General features: G+C 34.3%; 1 protein-coding gene across 1 annotated transcript in view; it reads left to right on the top strand.

Annotated features, from left to right (window-relative positions):
- TRPM3 (transient receptor potential cation channel subfamily M member 3) overlaps positions 1-12,871 on the top strand; it is a 700,360-nt gene that overhangs the window by 266,712 nt on the left and 420,777 nt on the right. The window lies entirely within an intron of this gene.

Raw genomic sequence — 12,871 nt, 5'->3', positions numbered from 1 at the left:
GACATGAATTGAACCAGAATCTCTACATTTATAATTAATGCTTTTTCTACTAAATAGAATCACCTCTCTAATTATTATAAAAACAAAAAATGAAGTACCTCTTTAGGTGTAGCATTACATATTTTGTTAAGTATTTAATGTGGAGAAAATTTAAGCATTAAAATATCGGGAATTTATTGCCTAGTAAAAAGTAGCATCATGGAGCAATATACATGAGTAAGCATAGGAACTTAAAGAAATTTATTCAGGCTATTCAATGGAAGGTCAAACACTGAAGATGAAGCTTAACTATCTTGGCTACATAATAAGAAGATAGCACTTATTGTAAAAGCCCTGATCTTAAAAAATAGTGAAGGCAATAAAAGAAGAAAAAGGTAAAGGACTTTTGAAGATAGTGAAAGAGAGAAGAGCCTGGCATGCTATTGTCTGTGGGGTCATGAAGAGTCAGGCATGACTGAACAACAACAAAGCATAAGATGGCTGTAGGTAAGCAATACCTACATATGTGCATCATGGATACGTTTAGAGTTCAGTATGTTTGTGATGTAGTAGAGAGGGGAAAGTCATGAGATGCTCAGAGAATGGCTCTTTGAAACTAAATATGTTGATGACTAGAAGGGAGAAAAGTGACCATGTCAATAAAAAGTATATACAAAATCACAATAAGGTCAAGGAGGTAGAACACTAGTTTCTGAGGAAATTCAATAAAATCTTAATGGAGAAAGTGAAGTTTGAGCAGAAATTTGAAGGAAACAAAGAATTCTTTTTTCTCAATAATTTTAATACAATTTTATTTTTCTATATACATGTAAATATAATTTTCAACATTCATTTTGTCAGACTTTGTGTTCCAATTTTTTCTCCCTTCATTCCTTACTTCCCTCCTCCTCAAAAGGGAAGCAAGCAATCTGATATAGGTTAAATATGTGTGATCCTTTTAAACATATTTCAATATTACTCATTTTTTTACAAGAAAAATCATACCAAAAGGGGAAAAAAGCCATGAGAAACAAACAAAAAATGAAAATACTATTCTTAAATCTACATTTAGTCCCCATAATTTTCTCTCTAGAGGCAATTGGCATATTCCATTCCAAGTCTATTGGAATTGCCCTGAATAACTTAGGATAGGAGAATGTTCCAACCATAGGGTTCACTGGGTGCAAAAGCAAGGAGCCAGAAGGTGGAGTGTGTAAAGAACACTAAAAGGTCAGTTTGGCTTGATAAAAGAGTACCGAAAAGAATAATGTTTAGCAATGTTGTAAAAGAAGACTGGAACCATGTTCTGAAAGCTTATAAAAGTCAATTAAAGAACTCATATGTACATGCTTCTAGATATAGAAGACACCCATTAGAATTTACTGAATAAGGAAATGATATGGTCATGCTTAATTAATTAAAAAAATCATTTTGATAGTGTTTGGAGCATGGATTAGACAGAGTTCTGAAACAAGAAGATCAGGAAGAGTCTACTTCACTATTTCAAACAAAAGATGATGAAAGCCTGAACTAAGGTGATTACCATATGAGTAGAGAAAAGGGAATATATGAAAGAAATGTTGTGAGGGGATACATGGAAATGTGGGGTGAAAGAGAGTGAGCAGTCGAGGATGACACTAATGTTATAAACATAGATGACTAGAAAGATGTTGATGGCTTTGACAAGAATAGGAAAGTTCAGAACAGGGTTTGGAGGGAAGATAATGAATTTTGTCTTGGATGTGTTGAGTTTTGTTATACCTACCTCTGTACACCTATATAGCTATATCTAAGTAAAACATCACATGGATAGTTGTAAATGCCTGAGTGGAACTTGGGATAAAAATATCTTCTTGGTGATTATTATGTATCTAGCACATAAAAAGTGATTCATAAATGCTTGTTGGATAATTATGAGCTGAGGTTATAATTAATCCCAAGGAGAAAAAGTTAACAAATGAAAGAATGAAAAGAGAAATTTTAAAGGGTAGAGTGATGGGAATGGCAGAACAGAATCTTATGAAATATCAATACTCAAATGACATGATATGAATAATGAACCTGAAAAGGAGGCAAACACAAAAGAATCAGACATGTAGAAAAAGAACTAAAATATAACACTGTCCCCCAAAACCAGAGAGTTTCTAAAAGAAAAAGATAGTCATCAGAGTCAAATCCTGCTGGATTTAAAAACTGAGAAAAGGTCATTGGTTTTGGCAACTAACAGGTCATTGGTAACTTTGGAGGGAACAGCTGAGTGATGAGGATGGAAGTCATATTATAAATATTTGAGAAATAAATTAGAAATTAGAAGCAATTGGTATAGATTTTTTTTCCAGGAATTTCACTGTGAAATAGAGGAGAGAAATAAAACTATACTTTAAAGGTCTGGTAAAATCTAGTGAAGTTACTACCACCAGGTCCATCAAAAAAAATGTGAAAGACAAGTCTATTTGTTGGGAGTAGGAAAGGAATCAGTAGCTAGAGTTAAAGGATTTACAGAATGAGCAGGAATGATTGTCAAGGCAATTCCATGGAGAAGATGGAAGAAAATGGGATTGACTTATATAGAAAATGCCTTGGAGAATAGAAGAATTCTCTTATCATCAAGATGTGAAGTTAAGAGAATTTGAAGAAGTCTATTGTAGGATTTTAAGATGTAGAGAAGGGGAGATGAATGAGCTTAATGGATAAAGTAATCTCTTCATTCAACGAAATATAAAGTAAGGTCCTCAACTGAGAAACTGGAAATAAGTCAAGGTGGTGATTTATGGAGATTTTGGAGCAGCATCCATGGACAATGGGTTATAGAATCAATTAAAGGAAAGAAGATTGTCTCCGTACAGTGAGGAATCATTTGAAATTAGGTAACAGAAAATTAGTGTACTCTGTTGTCCCAATTGTGTAATTCTCTCCATGTTCAGCAGCACATGAATTAGGAACAAAGAAGGCAGAAGGTAAAAATGATCTCACACTGAAATTTGGCAAGGAATAAATATTTCTAGAATAAAGAATTCTGAATTCAAAAAGAGAGGAATTGAACTGGTTAACTATAAAGTGGAGTTTGGAAAAGCAGGAAAGTAATATTAGAATGAGGTAGAATACTAGGGGATAAAGAGAAGATTAAGATATTCTGAAGATGATGTAGACTAGGTTTAGGAAAATTAAGAGATGGAATGTTTTAAAAAAGGTTATTATTTGTTGTTTTTTGTGTATATATTAAGGATTTTATTTTTTTATATTTGTTTATTATTAAAGCTTTTTATTTACAAAGCCTATGCATGGATGATTTTTCCAACATTGACCCTTGAATAATCTTTCGTAGCAAATTTTCCCCTCCTTCCCCCCCCTTCCCCTAGCTGCCAGGTAGTCCAATACATATTAAATATGTTGAAATACATATTAGATTCAATATATGTATACATATTTATACAATTATCTTGTTGCACAAGAAAAATCAGATCAAGAAGGAAGAAAAAGAAAAACTGAGAAAGAAAACAAAATGCAAGCAAATAACAAGAGAGAGTGAGAATGTTATGTTGTATTCCACATTCTGTTCCCATGGTTCTCTCTCTGAGTATAGATGGCTCTCTTCATCACTGTAGAAAAAGAACTGTTTTGAGTTATCTCAATGTTGAAGAGAGCCATGTCCATCACAATTGATTGTCTTATAGTCTTGTTGTTGCCTTATATAATGATCTTCTGGTTCTGCTTATTTCACTTAGCATCAGTTCATGTAGGTCTCTCCAAGCTTCTCTGAAATCATCCTGTGGGTCACTTCTTACAGAACAATAGTATTCCATAGCATTCATATACCATAATTTATTCAGCCATTCTCCAATGATGGGCATCCACTCAGTTTCCAGTTTCTTGCCACTAAAAAGAGGACTGCCACAAGCGTTTTTGCACATGTGGGTCCCTTTCCCTCCTTTAAGATCTCTTTGGAATATAAGCCCAGTAGAAACGCTGCTGGACCAAAGGGTATGCACAGTTTGATAACTTTTTGAGCATAGTTCCAAACTGTCTCCAGAATGGTTGGATCTGTTCACAGTTCTACCAACAATGTATCAGTGTCCCAATTTTCCCACATCCCCTCCAACATTGGTTATTGTCTTTTCCTGTCATCTTAGCCAATCTGATATGTGTGGAGTAGTATCTCAGAGTTGTCTTAAATTGCATTTCTTTGATCAATAGTGATTTGGAGCACCTTTTCATGTGGCTACAAATATTTTCAATTTCTTCATTTGAAAATTGTCTGTTTATATCAAAATGGAGGAGTTTACCATTCCTTTCTCCAGTTCATTTTACAAAAGAGGAAAATGAGGTAAATAAAGTTAGGCAATTTGCCCAGGTCACACAGCTAGTATCTGAATATAAATTTGAACTCAGGTCTTTTTGACTCTAAGCCCAGTGTTCTATCCTACAAGCCCATACCTGTTAACTTCTAATTGAGAACTTGTGGAATTCTATGTAATCTGCCTGTTGAATTTACACATTAGGCCTTTGTCCTAGTCTTTGATGCTGCATCATATGAGGAAAATTGGTTCATCAGATTGATCTAAAGAAGGAAAGAGGAAAGCAAGTTAGGTCTTGTGTGATGACTGCATATTTAAAATCAGCTGGAGTCAGGAATTCAGGTTAAGGGAAAAATCTTCAATGTGATGACTGCATATTTAAAATCAGCTGGAGTCAGGAATTCAGGTTAAGGGAAAAATCTTCAATCTTTATTGAAGTGAAGAGGCGAATAAGGATTGCGATAGCAATATGGGCAAGAAAGATTGTGATAGCAATATGGGCAGCTGTGACAGGAAGCCAGCTAACAGAGGGAGATCTGAACTGAAGGGCCGTCACAATAGCAATGTGAGCAGCTGTGTCAAACGCCAGTCAGCAGTCTCTCCTTCCCCTTCCTTTTCTACTCCCCTGCCTCCACCCACCAAAATCATCATTTCCTGTACAACACATCAGGACTTGCACAAAGAGTGGGTGGGGGCCATTCTTTCTCCAAGCTTATATATTAATAGAGTATGGTCCAATTACTATTTAGCTTCACGTGCTTGGGACCTCAGTGCATCAACTCGAGCCTCAGCCCATTATAGTCTTGAGCATTAACTATTTTAGGTAGCACAGGCTGAGTGAAGAGTCCTGAACATTCAGATTCCAGTATGAGAATTCCAAAGTTCTGATGGAGATAGTAAGGGAAGAGTTAAAGAGAAAGAGGTGGGGTTGAGGGAGAACTATGATCAACGATGAAAATAGAAGAGAAAACTAGACTTTTAACTATTTCACAATTTTGCTGAAGGCCAATCCTAGGCAACACCTAATTACTTTTTCTTCCAACATCATCCCATGCCCTGTCTGTCACATATTTTTACCTTTTCTATCCTTCTTTATTGTTTCAGAGTTGTAATGTTCCTGCTAGCTTTCTGGAAGTCTTCCAGAAGGGTCTTGGTCTTAGCAGGATAGACACCAGGAGAATGGACAAGAATAGAGTCCAAAGTCTTTATTGTCTCTTTCGCAGTCTGTGCCCTCTACACAGAGTCCCCTAGAATTTAGGATACATTAATAATATCCCCCTTTTCCCCTGAATGCTGAAATTTATCCAAAAAGATTATGACAAATATACCTTACTTGGAACCAAGAGAAAATTCTTCAGCAATTACTGAGCAAATAAAGACATTAGGGATCAGGAAAACAATCATGCACCTTCCTTAACTTCAGGAATTGAATTTCAGAAGTTTATACATTGATTAGATTCTTTTTTTTTTCTGAGGCAATTGGGGTTAAATGGCTTGCTCAAGGAATTGATTAGAATTTTAAATCATATAAATGTTGTCTAAGAAGCAGACATTTGCAGTAGGCAAATATTCCAAATTTATTGTTTAACCTTGATTTTTGAATTGTTCTGATTTTTTTTTAAAAAGCCTAATATGAAGAATTGCATTTTCTGTATTTGCTACTTAATTACATGTTATTGAAATTCTCTATCCCCTTCAAAGATGAGGTCATATTTGTAGAGAATGGGAGGGTAAAATGTGACATACCTACTCATTCTCTCACTGGTTGATCACATACTCCCTTGGACCACACTTTAGAAACTACTTGCATAGAACACAGTTGTATGAGTTGTAACAAATAAATAAAGAAATCTGTGTGATATTATATTTAACATTGTTATATTATTTATATTATATTTAACATTATATTATATATATTTATAATATATTTATATTATATTTAACATTGTATCAAATATAATATATAGTATTTATGTATTATATTTAATATAATGATACAATATGAGATTATATTTTAATATATTTCTGCATTCATTTCTATAACTATATTTATATACTTATTTCATACCTATTTATATCATATAACAAATAATAATATAAATTATATCTAATCAAAATACATAAACACACATATGTATGTATACATGTGTATGCATATATCTATGTAACCATCTGTCTTTCAATACTTTAGAAATAAGATTCCCTAAATTAATCTATGCTGACCCTTAGATGATGAACATACAGACATTAATTGAGTTCACAATACACACATTTCTAGCATAAAATTTGTTCTGTGCCTTGGAAAACTCAGGGGTCAACTTCATATTACAATAAAAAATTAGAATAGGAATGTAGTCCAGGATTCCTAAGCTAGTTTTCTAAAACAACTTTGAAACCAAAATTAAGTATATAATCTTTTAGTGTAATAACATTTTTTCAATAGAACTTATATGAATCTTTAATGTCTAAATTGATATAAATGAATTCACTTATGATGCTTACAAATTAAATCATAAAATTACTTGTCCATCTTTTCCCCAGCTATAAGTAATTAATCACCAGGACTATTATTGTTCTTTCTTAAAGCCTAGTCTTCTTACTTTTTTTTTTCAGTTTTGAATTATTTGCTTGAAATGTATAATTCTCTTTCCTGACTCTCTCAAAATCATTTGCATATGATTTTTTTTTTTTTGGATAGGGTCTTGGATCTGTGATTTCATTGATATGGGAAATTCCAAGACAGGAAAACTCCTGCTAGTAATGTAGGTCAGAACTTTCTCTGCAATTTATCATCTTAGAAAGTTGCATATAACAACATGACTGATATGGAAGTGTGTTTTACATGACTGCACTTATATAACTTATATAAAATTGCTTACCATCTTAGGGAGGGAAGAGGTGAAAAGAAGGAAAGAAGAAAATTTGGAACTCAAAAAAATTAAAAAGTCACTCTTAAAATTATTTTTATATGCAATTGGGAAGAAATAAAATATTGGTTAGAAAAAGAAAGAATAATGTTTGCCTAGAGCATTAAGTGACTTATCAAGGTCATATACATTACATGAAAGAGACCTTAAATCCAGGTCTTCTGGCTTCAAGGCTACTCTGCCATGGTGCCTCATATAACCTGGTTCTTGTATTCAAGTTAATTACTAATTCATTTTTTTGTTGCCTGACCATCTGTGAAATCATCTGCCCAGGGAACTGTCTGTCTTTGAAAAGAATACATATCATAGTACTATTACTATTTTGTTATATATTTAATTCTATAAGTCCCAAAATATCATGTGGATTATAGTCCTTAGATATGAAAATGGATGAAAACTAGCTACAGTAATAAGGCACAAAAAAGGGGACCCCATTAAGAATAGTTGAAAATTGTTACCCTTCAGTAATATTGAAGGAAATAGAGAGACATTTAAAGATTTTGTTGCTGATATATTTATACAATGTTTTTATAGGTAATTCTTCTTGATAAGACTTTTTCCAACTATGATTAATTTAAGCTTTAATCTTAATTATTTGAGTCCAATATCTTAGTATTCTTTTTTTTCTCAAAAGCCTTGGGTCATTTCCACAATTTTTCGTGTGTGACACTAAACTGTACCAGAATGATAAATCCTCTGAAAATGAAGGGGATTTTTCAGAATGCTTCATAACTTGTAATAAACCATGCCACTGCAAATTTGAGTTTCATTTTATCTATTTGAGGAAAGATTGAGCAGCTAGAAGGAAGATACATATTAATGGATGTTATGTAATTTTATTGATAAAGCTCTTTTCTTTTAAAATACAATTTTCTTGAGAGATTTAAGAAGGGAAATTATTATTAATCATATTTCTATTTCATTAATAGACAAGTAGCACCTTAAGAGCCATTTAAAAATAATGCTAACTTTAGAGGCATTTAAATGTTATAAAAATCAGGAAAACCTGAGTCTGAATCCTACCTTACACCCTTAATTCTGTGTACCTCTAAAGAAATTACATATTCTCCCTTAACCTTAGTTTCTTCATCTATAAAATTGTAATTATAATAATAATATTTTTATAAGGTAATTATTGTTAATTTCTAAAAATGGGATATTGTTGGAATCTTTACAAACTGTTAAGTCATTAGAGTTGATGGAGACAATAATTATCTAATTTAGCATGGTTCAGTATCACTGATCTGATCTTACAAGGAGATGTTTTGGCCAGAACCTGAAACAAGGTACTAAGTAGAACGAATTAATACAATGCTTGTGTTCACACCAGTACTCATTAGAGTTCACAAGTATGGAAGATTCACAAAGTAAACTTTGTAACTTTGTGAATTCACACCTCCCTTAGGTGTGCCTCCAGAAGGAGGAGTCAACCTTTGGGAGATGATATATAAGAAGCGGACTCAGTCGGGTGTTCAGCTGAATTAGATTGGAGAGGAGGACCCTGGGACAGACACAGAGCACTCTGGGAGAGCCAGAAGCCCTCTCTCAGGGCAAGAAAGATTCATTACAACTTTTACTTTGGTGCTGGCTGGAGGCAGAAACAGAAGCAAAGGACAAAGCTGCAAGAGCTCTTGGAACTAAGAGACTGAAGGACAAACCTTTGGATTTGGAGACATTTGGAGGGAGCTCTTAGAACCAAGCAGAGAGATAGGCCTCTAAGCTAACGGGGCTATATTGAAGGACACAATAAAAGGCTTGAACTTTTAACACCTGGCTGTGTTTTGGGTGATTATTACATTCAACTGCAACTAAGGCTGTCTCCAGAAAACCTCCCTGAGAAACTTACTCTCCCCCAGAGAGAACCATTATATATATTTTAAAGAACAAGAACACCACAGGATATTTTTAGTATATATAGCTCAAGATTCTTGTTAATGACATGCAATCATTCCAACTTTTCAATATAGTGTCTTCTCTACATAGTTAGTTGGTCACAGGTGATTGGAGGATTAACTCCACTATGACTTATTTTGTTGGGCTTGTATCCTTCAGAGCTTACTTTATTCAGAAAGCCACAACAAGTTTTATCCAGGTTCTAAGCATGTCCTTGCTATAGATTTCCAGTACCTAGGGGTTAAGACTTCATAAGTCAAATTCTGTAATAACATCTTAACATAAGCTGATGTAGCCCCATAAAGAGTGCAAGCCTTTTTCGGGTTTTTGAGGATTTTTATATCAAAAGGAACATATCTTCTACTTTCTTGACCCAAAGAGTCAAATTGTTGAATCACTGGATACATTTCCTGTTTCAAATCACCTAAATTCTGCCCTTCTTCTGTGGCTTTAAGTACTGCCTTTTGCAATCTTTGCAATAGGAAGGGGTGATTTCTAGGGGGAAGTGCTGGTGTTGCCACTGCCCCTCCCACTACTCTTCCCCACTTGATCCCAGAAGGTAAAGTTGATGAGGACCTGTCAAGAACCAGTTCCGGTTTAGGCGAGGTTGAAGCTGCTTTGTGAGAGTGAGAATCACCCCGCCCTTCACCCCACCCTTCACCACACCCTTCATCCTCAATTAACTCTCCATGCCCTCCAAGTGATATCGCTTTTAATCCCTCCTCATTTTCCTCACACTTCCTCATCTGGCCATTCTTAGAATTTTTCTTCTTTCTTTTTTCTATAACTTGCAGGATCCTTTAAGGCCAATTGTATTACTTGTATGTATACAATGTCTCCTTGGAAATTGAATGAGAACCTTTATCATGTAATATTTGCATAATTGTTGTCCTACTAGCTTCCAATTATCTAGCCCTATTTCCTCTTCCTTTAAAAACCAAGGGGACATGCGTTTTAATGTACCCAACAGTCTATCAATCTGCAACCAAGTTACAATTTGATCAGCTTAAGTATGCTTTCTATAGTGCCTGCATGGGGCAGGGGTGGGCATGGGACTGGGGAAGAATCTTTTCCCAATATCTGCCTCATTTTAGCTAGAAAAAGTTACTAGTTTAGCCCTTAACAAAGTAAGTTCCCTGTTTGTCTATTTAAATACTCACCCTATTTCCTGGGTCACTGGAGACTTCTTCAGTGAAGTTAGGGTCCTCAGGCCCCACGTTCGGGTGCCAAATGTGACGACTGTGGTAGTACCCAGGATACCCCAGAATCAGCCAAAGTCAGGATAAGCAAAAGTCCTTAGCCTTTATTCTTGGTCTTTAGACACAGGATTGAACAGGAGGGAAGCAGAACCTCTGCAACTGCCTTCTCCCTTGTCTATGGTCAAAGTGACTCTGGCTAGTCTTACTCCACTCCCTACTTCTCCTACAATCCTCTGTATACACCAATCATTGAGCCAGCACAAATTGCCTTCTCCCTTGTCTATGGTCAAAGTGACTCTGGCTAGTCTTACTCCACTCCCTACTTCTCCTACAATCCTCTGTATACACCAATCATTGAGCCAGCACACAGTGGAAAGGACCATTTTCCAAGCATATGCCCAAAGAATATTGTCGAATCAGTAATTAGCCCTAAGTGCTTGAACCGACCTCAGTACAATGACTCAAGAGTTTCAGCCCTCTACGAAGAAAAATTTAAATGCATTGCTATTAATGTATTATTCAAACCACATCAGCAATATTGAATATTTCAACCAGCAGGGATGCATAAATTCTAAAATGTATTTTCATGGTACTTGAAATAGAATTTACTGAATTATAGCAGGGTGAGCTATAAACTGGTGAGCTGGGAATTTTATGATTACATACAAATTCTCCCCATTGTGAGACCTATCAAGAAAGTCTAAGATGATTGAAAGATTTTGTGGATATAATCTATTGTTCTGTTAGTTGTATCACATCCATAGGATTACTGACCCTTTACAAAATTCAAGAAGAAAAGTCAGACTTTAAAATGGCTTCCCCAAACAAACCAAGCACCAGCAATGTTTGTAAGTTACTTGTTTTCTTGTTTTCTCATTTTCATTTATTTATTTATTTTTGGAACATATATGTTTAATATTTTTTATTATAGCTTTTTATTTACAATTATGCATGGGTAATTTTTCATCATTGACAATTGCAAAACCTTTTGTTCCAATTTTTCCCCTCCTTCCTCCCCCCCTCCCCTACATGTCAGGTAGACCAATACATGTTAAATATGTTAAAATATATATTAAATACAATATATGTATATATGTCCATACAGTTGTTTTGCTGTACAAGAAGAATTGGACTTTGAAATAATAGTTACTTGTTTTTTTAGGCAAAAATTGAAAAAGTAGTTTCTAAGATAAATGAGCCAACTATTTATTCTAAATTTTGAAAAACAGATATAAAATGCTACTCATTTTTATTTGCCTTGAAAATTTTCATCATATTGGGATTTGGGTTGGTAATAAAGGTTTTTCCTTGGGGAGTTTTACTGTGAGAAAAAGAGGTGATGTCTTTTATTTTCCCTGAGATGTTTTCATGCCAGTATGGTGCTATTATTCTAGCAGTTTGTCCACTCCAATGTCAAATGAAATATCAATGTCATTCTTATGATATGAGGGGGTGAAAAGAAGTTAACATATGAGGAATTTGGGATTTCAGAGCATGTGGGTAGTTAGTAAATGATCACTGATGTTCTCAGTGGGGGAAATAAATAATTTAATGAAATGTTCATAATGAAAGAATTCACATAATAGAATTTTGTTATCCATGTTTCTACTCAAAAAGACCCTTACAATTGAAAAGATCATTTTGCCCTAGGCCTAGAATATATTGAAAAAATCTTTTTTTTTTCAGCTCATTTTATTCCTTCTAACAATATTATTATTGAATGGGGTAGGGAGGAAGAGATATAGGGAAGGAAGAGTTTTTCTCTAAAAAAAAAAATCCAAGATCCTCAGTTTACAATCTTTCTTCAAGATCTCAGATTTTTGCTAATGCCAATTTACTTGGGGCCTTTTTGCTTTAATTTTTTTTCCTAAAAAATGGATTTATGTGTGGATCAGGGACAACTATTGATAAACATTATTGAGTACTTATTCTTTATTGTTATTCCTTAAATATGAGTTTTCCTCCTACTTACATTCCATATAGAAATCATTATACCTTTAATGCTTTTCAGAAGGATTAGACGGACATTTTGGTAGAGTGATAGTATGGTGGGAAAAAAAGAATAGATTTGGAGGTTCAGACCACATGTCTATTATCTGAAAACAACACAGGATTTCTCCTCTAAAATGGCACAGTACAGAGATGGGAGATCATGAATATGAAATATTTCATACATTGTCAGATATCTAGGTTAGTTTTGAACTAATTTTCTTCTCTTTAGTTTTATTTTTTGTTATAAATATTAGTTTCTTGAACATAGGAGGAGAGGAGAGATAGAAAAGGGAGGGGGGAGGGGAAAAGAGAAAGGGAGATGGAGAGAAGGGGAGGAAGAAAGAGGGAAGGAGAGGGAGAGAGGGAATGAATATGTTAAAAGACATCAATAAAAATAAATTTATTTTTAAAATATTAAAAATTAAGAGAAAAATAAAATGGAAATAATACTACCTATGTTACAAACTATTGGTATCGTAACAAGGAACACTAAGTCATTTTTAATCATGTCCAGCTCTCCCTGATCCCATTTGGTGTTTTCATGACAAAGATACTAGAGTGGTTTGCCATTTCCTTCTCCAGCACA

Source organism: Antechinus flavipes, chromosome 1 (genome assembly GCF_016432865.1).
Source record: "Antechinus flavipes isolate AdamAnt ecotype Samford, QLD, Australia chromosome 1, AdamAnt_v2, whole genome shotgun sequence".
Classification (NCBI taxonomy): Eukaryota; Metazoa; Chordata; class Mammalia; order Dasyuromorphia; family Dasyuridae; genus Antechinus; species Antechinus flavipes.
This window is presented reverse-complemented; position numbering and strand designations above follow the sequence as displayed.